The sequence below is a fragment of the Equus caballus genome, chromosome 6 (assembly GCF_041296265.1).
Source record: "Equus caballus isolate H_3958 breed thoroughbred chromosome 6, TB-T2T, whole genome shotgun sequence".
NCBI lineage: Eukaryota > Metazoa > Chordata > Mammalia > Perissodactyla > Equidae > Equus > Equus caballus.
In genome coordinates this window covers 10,073,718-10,087,908 of record NC_091689.1, presented here as the reverse complement: position 1 = coordinate 10,087,908, position 14,191 = coordinate 10,073,718, and the positions used below count along the sequence as shown (strand labels likewise).

The 14,191-nt window shown below is 35.5% G+C and overlaps 1 long non-coding RNA gene across 2 annotated transcripts; it reads right to left on the bottom strand.

Moving 5' to 3' along the window:
• Positions 1–258: 258 nt before the first annotated feature.
• Positions 259–10,686, bottom strand: LOC106783245 (uncharacterized). 2 transcript variants are annotated; one of them, XR_011440230.1, is made up of 4 exons: positions 10,572–10,686; positions 6,695–6,742; positions 2,267–2,369; positions 259–511 (listed from the first exon to the last, which is right to left on the bottom strand). It is a non-coding gene; the product is annotated as an uncharacterized lncRNA (long non-coding RNA). The 2 variants fall into 2 exon arrangements; XR_001380925.3 differs by lacking the exon at positions 259–511 and having other exon boundaries at positions 2,156–2,369.
• Between the last annotated feature and the right edge of the window lie 3,505 nt (positions 10,687–14,191).

The following is a 14,191-nucleotide window of genomic DNA, read 5'->3' as shown; positions in this document are numbered from 1 at the left end:
TGTGCATACAAGGAAACTGAGTCTTGGAGAATTTAGGAAATTTGTCTGAGATTACAGAGGTGGTAAGCGGAAGAATTGCTTTCAGGACCCAGGAGTTCAATTCCACAGAGCCGGTGGCCCTCACTGCAGCCGAGGTCAGGCCTTCCGTTCTCCAGCAGAGAAGATTAGCCACTAGTGAAAACCAATCATAAAAGAGAAGATGCACACACGCTCACAAATACACATATTTCATAGAAACTGTAGAAACTCAAGTACTCTGTGGCAGAATTAAGGTGTATTTTATATATACGAAAGAACGGACAACAGGCTGGTTATTTTGAGTAACTCAAAGATTGAGCTCAGTCTTAATATATTGAGATCTCCCAAAAGGAATTGTCCACAGTCTTCTAGAATCTGCACAAACGTAATTTATATGGATCTTCTGCATTGCGCCATGGCCATAGATGAACCCAGGCTCCTCTTCTCAGCACACAGCCACAGCAGGATGATCAATGCTACATCTTTTAATAACCTAGGAAATTTAATATGAGAAAATTTGCCTCTTCTTAATGATGCACTGTTGAATACAAGCTTCATTAACTATAACACAATCCTTCAATTTAGGAAATCATTTCAATGATTATTCCTAATGAGTATCAAGATATTTATATAAAAAGTAGAGCTTTTTCCCTCCTAAATTGAAGCTCATAGTCTAGTGTATCTTTTAATGAGAATATCCTTCAAGAACAAGTCTCATGAATAATGACGTTAATGTTCCATTATTTCTTAAGTAAAAAAAAAGTTTTGTTTGGAAACTTCAAATTTTGTTTTTCCATTTCTGACATAGGTTTTAATAAGTGTCATTTGTAAAAGGTCAAATGATTTGTTTAGATTATAGTGAACATCACTTTTAACCTAATAGACACCTTTTAACAGGTACAATAAATTTATCTACTGCATAGAGATGAGTTATTCTGATTGTGCAAAATGCCACGCTAGCCTGAAAGCATTAAAAGAGTGCAAAGTGACATTAATTCACAAGAAGCAATGTTCCAGAAGACTTGATTCCATAAAAATATATACATATGAAAAATAGTGATTCTCAACACCCATGAGCTATCTTAATTATCTTAAAAGCTTTCAAGAAACTCTTCCAAAATACTCTTTCTTTTAAGAGAAAAACAAATCTAATACACACTTCACCCCATTAACTTTGGAAAATAAGTATATGTCAAATAAGGCTTTTGTGTGTGTGTGAAGGATAGGAAGTGAAGGAAATGGATATATTTAAGTTGGGGGTCACAAAATGGTCGCCAGAAATAGATTTAAATTTTATTTCACAGTGGACTTTATGTCCCTGAGGTATATTTCACTCTAAAATTGCATGAGTCTAATAGTGCAAAGGGGATTTAGACAAAATCTTATAGAATGTTGGATTTCACCCTTGGGAAAAAAATGTCATCTGACCCAAGTGGGTAGCAAAGAATGAATGTGAGGGACATGAGGGCGAGGAAAACTGGGAAGAACAAAGGGTCTCTCCTGTATAAATGAACAATTTTATGTTTTGCATTAAAAGGCTTCCGCTATTTTCATCTGTTTGTTTTGTCTGAGGCCCCAGAATGTAAATTGGTATCACTCAACTTACACATCTGATTTCAGAAAGCATGGATTGGAAAGAACAAGATACCATCATCTTAAAATGAAACCTAACAGTTCTGTTTCTGGGATGGTTCAGGATTGGTTTTACATGTGTGATACGAACAGTTAGATGTTCTAAAATCAGAGATTATGATCTGAGTTCTGATTTGGGATTTAAGGTCATGGTACCTCCAAGTTTCCTGCAAATTTTTTCTGGGAAAATTATTGAAATCTCTTATCAATTTCTCAAAGCAGTAAGATAGGCAGCAAAATTTAAGAATCTTGGGTAGAATCTCTGGCATATGATTGCATCATATAATTCAATATTTATGTGTCCTTATTATACACTTGATTACTTAGAAGATGTACAATGAAGTTATAATAAACCCTAGTCACATTTTTTACTACATTTTAAGCTTATGCTAAAAATCTCACAAATTAAAGCAGATGGAATGTCTAAACATGAAAAATTTCAAAAAAATTATTTAAAGATACGCGTCATACATTTTAATGATATTCTCAAACTGCACCAGTAACATGTTCTCAGAGACACACATACTAAGTTTTATTTTTATTGGTGGTAGAACTGGCCTTTGGTCAGAGGCAATCATCTGTATAACATGATTTTAGGGAAGTAATTAAGATAAACCTGAGTCCACAAATGCCCTATTACATTGCTGGACTGGAAATTCTACCACTACAGATCCATTCTTCTGTCTCATCTTCCTTTGCTTCAGCTAAACTGTAAATCTCTGTAAAGAAACAGAAAAAAATCATTGCCTAGCCCCCATCAGTCATCTACCAGAACCATGAACTGGATCATGGGAGCCTCCTGTGACCTCCCATGCTTTGAAAGGGAAGAGGAAAGGGACTCTTGATCACAAGGAAGAGAAATAAAATCTCCACTCAAAAAAGAAAATAATTATGAAATGGAAGCCAGGAATGCTAAAGACGGGTCTCACTCATATGTCATTCATCAGTATGTCATTCATAATTAACAGAAAAATGCATCAAAAATAAGAGCTCAAAAGATCTTTAAATATACACTATGTAGTTAAATAATTTAAAGTCTATCATCATGGTCTTTTCTAGTAATTGTACTTCCTTCAAAAGTACAAAAAATAAAATAATAATGAAAATAATTTTTAGCTATTATCTCAAATTTTTAATGAATGAGTCCAACTTGAGGTATTACTGTATTTTCCTATTTTTTATTCTCTTCTTAATGTTTAATATTACAATGCTCTGTTTTTGGATTAATATGACAGGTTAAGCTAAAGTGGAATCCATCTCGAATCCTCTTTTTCCAACTCTCCTACTTTTCACCTCTTGCTTCCAAGAATAGAAGCTTTCTTAAGCCATAGCCTTTTAAAAACTATAAAGCCATGCTAACCAAAAGGGAACTTTTCCAGATGCCAGACACAGGGAAGTAACTAAAGCATCAGGGTCAGAAAAAGAAGCTAAAGCCGAAATGTTTGTGGTGATAGAAACGCTAGCTAGAGACCTTATGGATGAGATGCTGATTCTGGTATAGGAAGCAGAATCCAGGTGCCAGGCTCTGAGCACACAGGAAGAGGAGACTGAGATTCCCGCAAGACGTTGGAAAGCACAGGAAGCAATAAAGAAGAGAAAGGACACCTGAGACAGAAGACATGATAGGGAAATTTGAACTCTTATAAATTCAAACCATAGAAGAATCTGAAAGAGATTTAAAATTATTTTCATTTAAAAGGTTAAAAGCAAGAAAGGGAGAACTATAACTGATACATAAAGAAGAGAACAGTGTATACAAAGGACAGGGAGATTTTTTAAAATAACCAAATAGAGATTCTGAAAATCAAAATATATTCATTCAAATAAAAACGTAAGAGAATAAACTAGACACAACTGAAAAAAGCATTGTGAATTGAAAATCAGAAATGAGAAAATTACTTGGGATATAACTGAAGAAAAAAGGCAAGGAGAGTCATGTCGGCAGAAAGGTGAAAAAAAAAGCACAAAATGTGTCAGGGGAGAAAAACATGAGTCTCAAGCCGAATGACCCGAAAATAAAACTACAACTCAAAATATAATAGTAAAATGTTAGAAAAGAAAGACAAAGAAAAGATGCTTAAAACATTTAAAGAGAAAAGACAGAATTAATGACAAAAACACTGCAGTTTGACAGCCTTCTTGTAAGCAGCAGGAGATGCTGAAAAACAGTAGAATGGCATCTTTAAAATGCTGAGGGAATACAAGTATCAACCTAGAAATCTATATGCAGATACAGCATTAATCAAGACAAGAGAAAATAAAAAGATTTTGAGATCCACAAAGATTAACAAAAGTTACTACTGACGGACTGACATAATAAGATAGACTAAAATATAAATGTCAGGAAAAAATTAAACCCAGAAGAAAGAAATGGGATGTAAGAAGTAAGAGATCTACTAAGGCTTACAAATTTTTCTACACATAGACGCACCTTGTTAAAACAACTAAAATTCAGTAAGAAGAAAATTAAGCTCAGAAGAAAGAAAGAGGATGTATTAAATAATAGTGAGTAAAGAAATAGATTACCATGTAAAGTAAACTCAATAAATATTGATGGTAAAAATTGTAATAATAATAATAATGACAAAAATAGTCACTGTGAGATTTAATAATAAGGTGAAACTAAAATATAAGCTAGTAATAAATGAAAGAGGGAAGGAAAATTTGGAGAAAAATTTTCCAGGGTTCTTGATTTCTTTGGAAGAAGCATAGAAACATAAATTAACTTTAGAGTATGCTAAATATATATATTAAAATTTGTGTGCCCTTCCTCTTCCTCTTTTTAGTTCCCTTCCCTTGCTTTGTTGAACAATATAAGCTTAAAACCATTAGATGAAATAGATCAAGGTATGTGACTGTGCTGGAGTCAAGACAACAACAGTGACTTAGAGTGGAGTGCAAAGAGGGTAATGAGAACACTCATGGAAGATGGCTGTCTGGCAAAGGTAGGATAAGGAGGGATGGCCATGCAGGAGGTGGCCTGGTGTGAGGTGTTGAAGTACAAGCAGGATTAGGAGGGTGTCCACATGGAATTAGGTGGTGAGAGATGATGTGGCAGTGGGTGTTGCTACCTGAGCAAGGCGTCAGAGCTCAAGTGTGATGAGGAGGATGTCAATGCAGGGGAGATAGTCAACCTGAGAACTAGAGCCTAAGTGGATTGAGAGAGTGTCTGAAGATATGAGTAGCCTAACATGGAGTGTTGAACCCAAGTAAGTATGAAGGGCCTCCACATGGGAAGGGCATCACAGGATGGGATCATGAACCCAAACTGGCTGAGAAGGGTGTCCATGCAAAGGGATGGCTCCAAGTGAGGTTTCAGAACCTGGGCAGGATGAGGAAGGTACCTTCCCAATGGGGTATCCAGCATCAGGAGTTGGAGCCTCATCAGAGTGAAATGAGTGCACCCACATGGTGGGGCTGGGGGTGGTCTGACACTGGATGTCAGAGCCTGGAAAGAGGGAGGAGGGTTTCTGCTCAGTAGACAGCACAGCAGCAGTGAAGTGAGACAGGTTACAAACAAAGGGACTGATTCAATAAGTAAATATATTAAGGATAATAGAAGACAGCTTTCTCACTGTTGGAGAAAGGAGTTGCAAATACAGAAAAAGAGAAAGCTAGAATGAACCTTGTACTGCTGGACTGGAGTTAGAAGTATTGGCTTGAACACATAGTTTTCAACTTATAGAGATAAATATAAATTATTTTGTCTATGTATATATATGTATATATTATATATATGTACATATACCATATTGTGTGTGTATACGTGATATATATATGTGCACAAATATACACTATATATATATACTATAGTTCTGCCTAAAGGTAGTAACACTCTAATAGCAATGAGCACTCCCGGTACCCTGATTTTGGCTTCTGAATACCACAGTCCATGAATAGAACCAGGAATCCTCAGAGAAATATCTCATCCCAGAAATCAAAGATCTGCCCAAAGAATGATGGGGACATGTCAAAAAGACATGGGAACCTGTTTGAAGGGAGTCTCACTTACCATAAATCTGAAGCAATTTAAGTAACAAAATAATGATAGTTGCACAGCAATTTATAAGTGTAGTATAGAAAAGAAAATAGTATAGATAGTACAAATTACAAAAAAAAAAATCAATAAGCATCAGAGAAGCCAAAGTGATTCTTAAAAAAAGAAAAATCCCTTACAATATAGACAAGGTCTAGGAAAACCAACCTAAGAAAGAAGGGAGAAGGGAGAGAGAAGCAATATCAATATGATAAAAAGCGCATAATTTCAAATATAGTAGACATTTAAAGACTCAAGATAATTCTATGAAAAAAGTCAATAAATGTGCAAACTTAGATAAATGTACAATTCTATGAATATCATAATTAGCTATAATTTGTTGTACAATATATTAGTTGGTAACACAAATAATAACACTAGAAGAATTGAATTATAGTAAATTGCTACCTCCCAGGCAGTGCATAATTTTTCTACTCACATACACTACAAAAGAACACCAGCTTCGGACTGGTTTATTGTCAAGTCTGACTCAACTTTCCAGGGACACATAATTTCTCTCTTACTTGAAGTGACTTAGAGAAGAGAAAAAGAGAGATCCATCCTTTCCAAAGTATGAGTCTACTATATGTTTGATGCCTAAATTCTGGTACAAATTGTACAAAAATAAAAGTATAAACTAATTTCACTATGAACATAGATGCAAAAATCTAAATAAAATATTAGGGAACCAAATCCAACGGTTTGTAAAAGAATAATGTGTTATGATCAAGTAGGAACTATCCAAAAAATACAAAAATAGCATGCCATGGTAGCATGTTAATGCAATTCAGCACATGAACAGATTAGGAAGTGGAAAACATATGCCGTCATCTCAACAGTGGCAAGAAAAGCAGTTCTCCAGTTCGATACTCATTCCTGATAAAGCCCTTAGCAAGTTATTAACAGGAAGACACTTCCTTTCCCTAGCAAATTTTATCTCAACCAAACGGTGCTTAGTGGTAGAAGTTGAGAAGTGGTTCTTATAAAGTCAGGCGTAGATGGAGATACCTGGTATCACCTCTCCGAGTCAACATTTTCCTGGCAGTCCTTGCTGAGCTAAGAAGAAGGAAAAAGAAATGAGCATAAGAATCTTTATAGGCAAAGAGATAATTGTCTATAAACAAAATACAAAAGAAACTAAAACAAAGGATTAAAATTTAATAAGATTGTTCATCAGGGTTGCTGGAATTAATATGAGCATAGAAAAACTAATATCATAGCAATCATTTAAAAGATTTTTACAAAGATACAATTAAATAATATCAACAAAAACTATAAGCTACCTAGGAATAAATCAAACAAAAGATGAGCAAGAACAGAGAAATGTATCAAATATAATTGAAAGTCCCCAAAGAATCCTGTATTAAACAAGGAGGTATACCATATTTGTGGCTAGAGATATTTCATGTCATAAGATGTCAATTAGCCTATATATTTACGAATTCCATAAAAATATCAAACATGCTTTTTGAGGGAAAGGCAAACTATTATTGGAATCCATATTAAAGAATAAAAGTCTATTGAAAAGAGTGAACAAGGGTGTGGGGTTTACTCTAGCAGAGAGCCAGAATTGTTATAAAATAATAGTAATTAAAGCAACATGGTATTGACAACACAGGACAAGATAAAGACCCGATGCAACACAATTGACGCCCACGGAAAGATTAAACATGTATGGGAATTTATGTATGATAAACAGCATTACACATTAGTAAAGGATGGTATTTGGCCAACTAGTTTTCTTTATGGAAAAAAATAAAATTAAATTTCTCCTTCTATTATATCCTCAAATTGATTCCAGGGGATTATAGGCCAAAATTTTTTAAAAAATAACTTCACTGTCATTAGAGACCTATTTAATATAATTTATTTATAAACTCTTTTTTTTGGGGGGGGAGAAGATCAGCCCTGAGCTAACATCTGCCAATCCTCCTCTTCTTGCTGAGGAAGACTGGCCCTGAGCTAACATCTGTGCCCATCTTCCTCTACTTTATATGTGGGATGCCTACCACAGCATGGCTTGACAAGCAGTGCCATGTCTGCACCCGGGATCAGAACCAGTGAACCCGGGGCCACCGAAGCGAAATGTGCACACTTAACCACTGCGCCACCAGACTGGCCCCTTTATAAACTCTTATAGAAGAGTATTTCTTAGCTAAAAGCTTAACTCAGAAAAATAAATAAATAAGACTACATTAAAATGTAAACATCCTTCCCGTAAAAGGTACAATGAACAAAGTTGAACAAGCAAAAAACTGAAAGACAATATTTCCAATGAGTAAATAATAAAGCATTAGTACTCAAAATTGAAAATAATCCTATACATCTGTAAGAAAAATATAAGCAATGATGTCGGAAAATGGACAAGGGACTTATATAAGCAATTTACAGAAAAGGTAGTTCAATGGCAAATAATCCACAGAAAACAACATCATCTCGCAAGGCATCAGAAAAATGAAAACCCATGCATTTGGGGGGAGATTTTTATTTCTTAACTATTAGTTTGTCAGAATACATTTTTAAGTATAAAAATATTAAAAGTTAATAAATACTTGGAGGAGCAGCCTGCCGCTGAGTCAATTGTTTCTCCCACTTTGGAAAACAATGGCAGTAAGCAGTAAGTTAAAAATCTGTTTGGTCTAGGACCCACAACTGCACTTCCGGATGTTTATTCCAGAGAGATTCTTACAAATGCATCAGGAGACTTGTCAAGAATGTCCCTGAAGCCTTGCTTGTAATGGCTATAAAAATGGAAACAACGTAGCCATGAGTAATAATATATATGCATATATATAAACGAATATAAGAGAATACCACATGATGGTTAAAATGAACAAGCTAGAGGTACGTTTCCATATACAGATCTCAAAAGCATCATGCTTAGTGAAAGAAAGCATGAGGCAGACTGTTGAATATAGTATAATATCATTTACATAAAACAAACACAGAATTACACAGACAGGCACACACACAATATTGCACTGGAAATATACACAAGCATTTGATACTGGTAGTTTCCGGGGAAGGAAAAAGTGAAAAGATTTGGGGATGAGGCTTAATGGTGTCTTTTTTTTCTTTAATGTTATAGTTCCTCAAAAATATATATCATAAGCAATAACGGCCATATTTTATAATTTTTAACATTAGTTACTGGCTACATGAGAATTTTAATACTATTCTCATATTTTTTGGTACTTGATCATGTTTACTAAATCAGAAAATGCATAAATGTCATTTCCTCCTTCCATTCCCTCACGTAAGTTTTAAAATGATGCATATGCATGAAGAATCATGGTTAGCTTAGTGATATATTTCTTACAGAGATCCTTTAGTAATTCACAACTAAACTGCCTGTTTTTGAAAACATGGTATGAAATCGATAAAAGGCAGTTATCCAGAGACTATATGAAGTAGTTGAGAAATTAGTATTCCAAGAAAATGTCCCTGGTGAAAAGAAATCAATGTGAATCTTCAGTCTGTAACACCTTCAAATGATGTAAATATTGTCTTTTATAATGAAAGTCTCAAATAAAAGTTATAAATTACCAATATCAGGAAGGAGAGATGTAGTCTAGAAAATGTCATTGGAAATAGTTACAAGGTTAAATAACAAAGCAAATTTTGCTGATTCATAGATCATTATTTTTTCTTTTTTGATTATAAGACATTGAAAGTTGTGGAGCAAATGGAAAAATTTGCTTTGGAGAGAATGCATATCATTTTCTCATTGCTTTAATCTGATCTGTACGTGGTCAGTTCCAGTTGCTAAGCTTGGCACTGGTAGTTTAGTTCCTTTTTAAGCCAAGAAAAACAGACGGAGGATAGCTAAATTGACAAAAAATAATTTACTATGGTACGTTCACAAAATTTCACACTTTCCAAGGGTTATAATAGCTCTATTGTTCATTGGAAAAAATTTAGATGGACCTAGGGCGGAGAGAAAAAAGACTTTGCTTGCAGCCAGGCTCTGGAAATATATTTATATCAAAATCAGAAGAGAAGATGCTTCTGAAGAAATATGTTCACACAGCTGGTGGGCACAATGAATTCTCATGTTGGCGTTTCTGATTGCTTGGTAATTTCAAATACCAATAGGATTAGAAATAGTTTAAAGGTTTGAGATTCTTGGTCCTGGCAAATTTGGTGGTGAGAGAGCTTTTTTTAATAAAAAAGGAGAGGAACAATAAGTTATCAGGGAGCAAGAACAAAGGGCACCTGTAAGCGGTATTAATTTGCCGTGTTGGGCTATGAAAGTATCTGTATGTCTCCATGTCCGAATATATTGGGAAAAAGATGTGTTCTACTTAAATTACTCCAGCACAGTCTGCTGAGAAATCGTTAGCAGTGGGCCCTCCCAAGAACTAATCCAGTCTTTAAGGGGCCATCTTATGTGGTGTTCTCTCTTTCAGGCACTGGTAATTTTACAACATTTCAATGGAGATTGCCAGAGTCGGGGCCAATGGAATATTTGCTAGAAGTACTGGGAAAAGCACAGTAATTAAGGCCACATAGCAGTTAACCTCAATTAAAGGGAACCTCCAGGACAAAGTTGGTTTTCTGATTTGCAGCACTCAATTCCTCCTACCCTTTACGAGAGTGTTCGTCACATTCGAATCGCCTGTGTCACTGGCAGCAAACTTCATGCAGCTCAGGATTTGTTTCTGAACCTTCCTGTCACTAATGGGTTATATAAACCTTTCTGTGTACTTCATTCCAGGCTCTAAAAATCTCCATCTGGAAACAAAACTTAATTTTGGTTATTTTATTTCAGTTTTTAAAATTATCATATTCTAGTCTCTAGGCTACATATATTTTCAACTCTCCAAATTACTTGCTGGAGAATTTCAGGAAAAGGAGAAACAAAGAAACGTTCATGTTTCCATACCATGGCTGACAAAGGTTCCACAAAGAAAGAAAATCATCACTTATAAAGTGCTATTAAACCTGAATGCTCCAGTCAAAAGCAAGATGGCTCTACACTATGACATCACACAGGGCAAGGTAGAAGTCCCTACACAGGTGGATATTCCAGCAATGTAGCCTTTGGAATTCCAAGTTCCAGAATGCTCCATCCTCTTATTCACCCTAGGTGTTGCCATAGTGCATTGGAGCAGTTGGTGGTGGTTGTTAGAGGCAATGACTACACAATGGGACTAACAGTCAATAGCTCGCATTAACAAGAGGATTGCCACTTGGGTTATCCAATTATCTCGTTGCTTCAACTCAAAGAACTGGACCAAATATAGCGCCTAGTGATTTTCCATTCTAATGATAAAATCAGGCTAGTCTGACACTGATTTGGGATGGGTTCATGCTGTGCAGACTTATTTGCCCCTCAACTGCCATCAAAGGGGCTTAGCCATCTCTATTTTACAGCCTTTTCCCTGTGCTCACCCCAACCCCAATCAACAAGTTTTATTTTAACCCATTTATCTGTAGAGAGAGAGGGTGGTTTTCTCTCAGATGCTAATGAACAATTCATTCTGGCGAGAAAGACCAACACAAACAACCCTTAGGTGAAGTTCCCACTTCCTAATGAACAGCGCCCTTGGGCTCCAGGCTGCAGAGCCAAATAAGTGATTCCACAAGCCCAAAAGCTCATTATTGGCCTGAAATAGGCCCAGCCTCAGGCATCTGTGACCATATTCAGATCATTAATAATCTTCTGTTGCTTATTGCTTTCTCCTTTTTCTATTTAACAAGCCAACAAGGCACTGGTTTCCATCCTCCCCCACAGCTGTAAGCCCATTTCTTATTCCAGAATTACCATTTCCCTCTTCTCTGCCTTGTGCTTCCTATTTTTTTAATGTATACAAAATTAAGACTTTCTCTCTGGTCGATGACCCTACTTTCGAGGTTCACTAGTGGACATGTCCACAGCTGGGGACTAATGCTTTGTATTGTCTCCCAAAGCCCACCACAGAGGGTCACAACCTTGTCTGGAATTTCCTCCTTTCATGTCCAAGCACCCACAAACCTGACAGGAGTTTAACAAGGAAACACAGAGCTGAGTCGAAATTGTTTCAGAGAACCAGGAGGGGTTCACTGAAAATACTTCCCATCTCCAGCTCACACATATGTTACGGAACAAGTTCCCTGGAGAATAGCATGGACTCCATAGCTTGGACATGTCTTTTAAATTAGCAAATCACTCCACTTGTAAAATATTTTATTTTTCTGTTGTAACAAATATGGAAGCTTTCAGAACTCGTCTTTATTTTTATCATTTGGCACTGATGAAATAATCTTTTATTTTAAGCAAGATAGTAATTCATATTATTCTACCTATTAATTTTTTTTACATCCACAGACATCATGATAAACAATTCTGCATTTTCACTTGCCAAAAATTCTTGTTTCTGGAATTGTGATTACTGAAAGATGCTCCATGCTTAAGCTTTCTCATTGAAGTATTGCTTTCTCAAAATTTGCTCTAGATGTCATGATGTTGAACTAAACATCTGTTCAATAGCCAAGTTTAAGTTTTATTTAGAATATTTTGTTTTGGTAAGGAAAAGGGAGCCTTTGATAAAATTATTTCCAAGTAATATTTGGAAATGAAAAGCCTACAGAGGCGATTACTAGAGAAGAAAGCAAAGATTCAGTGCTACCATTTTGTCATCTAGCCTAGGTTAGACGATATTAAGCATAGAGAAAGAGAAGCTGAGGACTGGAAGGAAAAAAGTTGAAGAATTCTTCTCTTTAGTAAAAAATAATTGCAGAAGAGTGAGAAAATGGCCGTAGGGTATTATATGTGCTTTCTAGCTCTTTTTATTTTAGTTTAACGTTTATCAACACTTGTGATGACCCCCCCAAGGGCTTTCTTCATTTATTCATTAAGTAAGGCTTTACTGAAGATAGAACTAAAACAAGATTCTCCTACCCTCAAATACTCCTTCACTGATCTGTTGAAGGAAGGAAACAGACTGTCTTAGAATGAGATAACTGGAAAGGTCAGTTCAAAAGACATAGGTGAGTTATTTCTAAAATGCAGAGAATCCACCTATTGAGAGAAAAGCCTAGATTGAGTCGGGCTTCAGGGCTTCATGCTGACCACCAGGGAGGGATTGCCGGTGAACTGGGAAAGGAAATGAAGAATGCTACCGATAAAGGCCCCAAATGGTGCTGTATTTATTTGCTATTGAAAAGTTTTTCCAAACTTTCCTTAAACACTTGTTATATATTTATTTAACCTATTTTTTTAAATACTTGTGTCTTCACTTAAAATTTTTTAAAAAGAGTAAAATATTCATGGCTAAGTGAGGAGGGCCAGAAAGTAGGACTGAATTCTTACCTTCTGCTCCCATTTTGGGAAAAGTAGCTAAGATGGCGGGAGGTGGGAGTGCTGAAATTGCAAAACTAAATAATGAAGTAATAACAAATGTCAAATGGTGCCTAATGGTGCGTTACTAAATGAAATCAGTATTTAAGGATTTTCCTCACTGAAAATATATTGACATACGTTCTTCTTTTTACTATTGGTTAAAAGCACTGTTTGTAGAGCTGCCTGAGTTTTTGCCCCAGCTCTGCCATTTACTGACTTTACGACCTTGGGAAAGTACCAAATTTCTTTGTGCCTCCATTTCGATATCTGTTATGTAAAACAGAAGGCTTATTCTGAGAATTAAAAGAGTAAATGCACATAAAGAGTTTAGAACAGTGCATAGATAGCATTTAATAAATGTTTCACTAATGTTAGTGATGATGGTGATGATAAAGATGGTGGTATCACACATTCCTTCAATAAGTATTTATTGGGCCCCTTTGTATATATCACAGCCCAGATTTTCCAGGATGGACTGCATTATATTTAATGTTATTACTTTAAATAAAGAGATTTGATATATATAAATCTAAAAATGACATTTTTATTACATGTTCATATAAATCAACTTACAAAAAGAAAAAAATTTTGCCAGATCATGAGACACAATTTCATAGAGTTAAGGCTATAAACTTTGGAGTCAGAATGCCAGTTAATAAGCTTTGGAGTCAGCCTTGGCCAATTTATTTGCTTTGCATCCTTGGACAAGATACGTCGTATCTCTAACCTCGCAATGATTTCCTCATCTGGAAAATGGAGCTAATAATGATACATAGTTCAGAGCATTATTTGTTGATGAAATTAAATAATTCCTATCAGATGTCTGGAAAAAACTAAATCACTTTAAGATATTTGTAGTTGATAGAGATTTGAACCATATAAGTGTAACAACGTTTCCATGAGAAATCCTGAATATACAATGCTTTAATTTAGAAAATGAGTCTAATGTTGAGAAATAGGAGTGGACTAGACTACTAGAATTGGTCAGGGTATCTGGGTTAAAGTATGAGTTCTCTCATTAATCAGCTCTAGGCTTTTGAAGATGTCACTAGATTTTTATTGTCTCTAATCCTTCATTGATACAATAATGAAAACAAACTGAATGACTTGAAAGGACTCTTCCAATTCTAATATTCTAAAATGTCGTGGCTTGATGGGGGAATTAGCATACTTGCATAATC